The sequence below is a fragment of the Octodon degus genome, unplaced genomic scaffold (genome assembly GCF_000260255.1).
Source record: "Octodon degus isolate 3935 unplaced genomic scaffold, OctDeg1.0 scaffold00346, whole genome shotgun sequence".
Lineage (NCBI taxonomy): Eukaryota > Metazoa > Chordata > Mammalia > Rodentia > Octodontidae > Octodon > Octodon degus.
The window spans coordinates 763,908-768,221 of NW_004524922.1; the positions used below are offsets into that span (position 1 = coordinate 763,908).

General features: G+C 39.5%; 1 pseudogene; it reads left to right on the forward strand.

Moving 5' to 3' along the window:
• The first annotated feature begins 272 nt into the window (after positions 1-272).
• Positions 273-815, forward strand: LOC101572011 (annotated as a pseudogene).
• Positions 816-4,314: the final 3,499 nt, after the last annotated feature.

A 4,314-nucleotide genomic window follows, 5' to 3' on the forward strand; every position in this document is an offset into this window, starting at 1 on the left:
GAAATAACTCCAATTATTTCATTGCTATTTTATTTTTTCTCTTTAAAATGAATAAAAAATTAAAAAGAGAAATGACTCCACTGTATATAAAACCACATTTTATTTATGTACTACCAAATGTGTTGCTGTAAATATGAGTGTGCATGTATCATTACGATATGATGCTCTTAACTCTTTTGAAAAGATATTAATGTGGGAGTGAAATGAACGCCTGCCTCGGAGCTGCTACTGCTGAGATCTCTGGCCAGTGTTGTTTCCCTGCATGCATAAGCATGAGGAGTATGTTTACAAACCTCTTCAGGGGCCTTTTAGGCAAGAAGGAGATGTGTAATCTCATAGTGGGCTTGGCTGCTGCCGGAGAGATGACGATTCTTTATAAACTGAAGCTTGGTGTAATTTTACCACCATTCCTACCATAGGTTTTAATGTAGAGGCTGTTGAAGACAAGAACATGATCTTCACTGTGGTGAATGTGGTTGGTCAGGACAAGACTCGACCACTGTGGCACGACTACTTCTGGAACACCCAAGGCTTGAGCTTTGTGGTGGATGGCAATGAGAGAGTGTGTGAATGAGGCCTGTGAGGAGCTCATTAGGATGCTGGCTGAGGACGAGCTCGGGGACAATGTGCTCCTTGTGTTTGCCAACAAGTAGGACCTCCCCAATGCTATGAATGCAGATGAAATCACAGACAAACTGGGGTTGTGATATCTACGCCACAGGAACCAGTATATTCAGGCCACCTGTGCCCCCAGTGGGGATGGGCTTTACGAGGAATTGGACTGGCTCTTCCATCAGCTCTGTAGCCAGAAGTGAAGCAAAACCCCCTTCACCTCACTTCCTCCTCTTCTCCATTCTCCACCTTCCTCTCATGTGGCAAATGTTGCAGCTTTGTGGTCCTGAGTGCCAAAATCTGTCTCCATGGAATGGTTACAGTGTGCACGTATCGTGCTGTACAGGTGCAGACACAGCGTGAAGCCAGGTTTTTATTTAGTATAAATAGATTCTGTTTCCACAGAGGCAGTTTCTGGTACTCCTGTGCAATATGATTCAGCTTTTTTACTGTAAAGAAAAAACAAACTCACTGTTAGTCCTGAGATGGGATTTGGGTGTGGGACACCTGGTCTTCAGGAGCTGCTGAGGTGTAGATTGGTATCTGGATCAATTTGGCGGTTAGTGTATAACCCAAACTCAGTACATTTTGAGAAACAGTTAAAGATTACAAGGTGAAGAGAACGCTTGAACACACAGAAGGAAGACTAATCTTAGTGCAGTTAGGCCTGGCCATCAGAATAGCGGTTCCTCTGGGAACTCCAGAAATGAGGCGAACTAATGCTGTTGACTGCACAGTCACAGTCTAGACTCTGTGGCCACCTGTGTATGGGTCACCTGCATTCCATAGCATCATGCTTGCACGCATGCTCACATGGTCCACTTGGGATAGAGGGTAGAGTTATGGGGGGCACGGGGCCCACCCTTGCCCTCAGTCAGTGTGCAGGTGGAGTGGCATCCTGTTCCCTGTGCCCACTCAGGACTTATGTTGGTCAAATTCTGGGTCTCAACAGGAAGAACTCGTGCAAGCTAGGGTGGTTGGTTCATTCCAGACCACAGTCCCGGAGCACCCCCACCTCCATGTGGGAAGTAGCTTCCTCTCTCATTCTGCAAGTGTCCGTTTTGCCATCAGGAAATATGACCTCTGCTTTTTCTCTTGTATTTTGCTAAACACTGAAGAAGCTGGAGATGTTAAATTTACCATGGAAAAGTTCAGAACTGGTTTATTTGATGCTGTGGAACCTCTTACTGCTTTCAATACACAATCAGTAATCAACAGAACTATTATTATAGATATTAGCAGAAGGTTCTTAGTGATTAAAAGAGAAAAGAAAAGAAATAAAATAGGGGAATGCCTGCTGAAATGAAACTTCTAATTTTACTTTTGTGATAAAACACCATACTGATTTACACAGTACTACACTGCCATAAAGAAGGACAAAGTTGAGAAAATTTTAGGGGGGTGGATGCACCTTGAGAAGGTATTTTTTAAGTGAAAAAAGTCAGACACATATTACAGTACTGTTTTCCTTGTATGAGGAAATGAAAGCATCAACAAAGACCAAAATGTATAACAGATATTGGGAAATAGAAAGAAAATGTTCCAATCAGAGGGGAAAGGAAGAGAAAGGACATAAAATTCAATGAAATAAAAAAAATGGAAAGAAATCTTCTGAAAATGAGGAAGGGGGCAGCAGTTGTAGGATGGTAGGGTAATAGGAAAAGTAGAAAAGGAATTAAGATATGTTATAGACAGGTACAACTTTCTTATGCTGAGTGTGATCAGTATGTATGACAAATGTAAACTAATGAAAACAAAGCCCAGAAGATCTTTCATATGATAAAAAAGAAAACTATGATTTTATTTAGTCTTTAGTTTTCCCTTTGAAGGATCAAAGCACATGCATTTGCCAGTACGTTTTCTGTGGATTCCACCAGTGGGAACATGTTTCTAGATACTGTTTCGATTTGTTTTAAAATATATATATGGTTGTTTACATCACTTATGAGTATATGTTCAAGTGGCATCCACTTCAATATAAAGGCTTCAAGTTTATCATTCTTATTAGCTGAATAATACACCATTGTGTAAAAATACACATCGTTTTCAACCATTCCTCAGGTGATGGGCATCTTGGTTGCTTCCAAGTTTTGGCTATCACAAATTGTGCTGCTATAAGCATAGGCACACATATATCCCTATGATATGATGTTTTCCGATCCTCCAGGAAAATTCCTAGTAGAGGAATAGCTGGTTTAAATGGGATTTCCAGTCCGAATTCTCTAAGGAGGCTCCACACTTTTTTCCATAATGGTTGCACCAGTCTACATTGCAACCAGCAGTGCAGAATGGTTCCTTTTTCCCCACAGCCTCTCAACATTTATTGTTTGGTGATTTTTTTATGATAGCCATTCTTTCTGGGGTGAGATGATATCTCAATGTTTTAGTTTGCATTTCTTGGATGGCTAATGATATGGAGCATTTTTTCATATATTTATTTGTTTCTTTAATTTCATCCTCTGAGAAGCGTGTATTCATCTTGGATGCCCATTTCTGGATTGGGTCTTAAATTTTGGGACCCTAGTGTTTTTTAGTTCCTTATGAATTCTAGAGGGCTGACCTTTGTCTGAGTACTTATTTGTCATGAGTTTTTCCAAATTTGTGGGTTGCCTTTTCACTTTGTTGGTAATTTCTTTTGACGTGAAAAAACTTCTCAGTAAGAGCAGGTCCCAGTTGTAAATTATTTGAACTGTTTCCCATGAGATTTGATTTCTGTTCATGAAGTCTTTGCCTACCCCTATGTCTTCAAGAGTTCCTCCTACTTTCTCTTCCAGGAGATTTAGCGTCTCTGCTTTAATATTTTGATCTTTAACACATGTGTAAGTATCATATAGTTTCCCTAGTATAAGAACTCAAAAGTAGAAATACAAATAGAAAGGTATAATACACGTAAAAGGAAAGCAGGATCTCGAGAACTAACTAATCAAGAGAGGGAAAGGAAAAGAGCTAGAAAACATGACAATGTCAAGCCAGACAGTTATAAGTACAAGATGGGCAATGCAATGATCCTGAGAATCTCCTGAAGATTTTTTAATCTAGCAGTTAATTGGAAAGATTCTCACCCTAACAATATATGCTGATATCTATGAACTAAGCAACTGCACTGCAGATGATAATCTGTGATAGTAGTTTCATGCTTGGAGTTCCTGTCATTCTAGTCTTCTGAATACGGACTGCTTGCCATGATATGCCAGTTGCTGCTATGCTGTCTCTTGGGTATATAGTTGTTCAAAAAGAAGGCAGTGGTGAATGAAAGCAAGAGACAGGAAAAGGAATATTGTGGGACTCTCCTGCTTCAAGACTGTATATGGTTAGATTTTTGGACTTATTTGTAAACATAAGAAGTATAAAATTCTTTTTGACTTTTTTGAAATATACTCTACTTTTTAAATGTTTTTATCATATTCTGTAGGGGCTTAAAGTTCAACATATCAATACTTGATAAAAAAATACCTGTTCCATGTTGTGCCTAAGAGGTTTGATGTTCAGACAGATAGTGAGGTTAAGCTTAACAGCCTAAGTTGTATGGTAATAACAATAAGCTTTTCTTCTGGATGGTTAACAACCTACATTTGCAGAGTAAAATTAAACAAAAATGAGGGCTGCAAGGAAAGCCAACATTTGGCCCTAGCCTTTTAGGGTCAATTAAGACTCAGGACATATGAGAATGTGTACTGTAATGTCATGTAGCTCAGTAGTGTC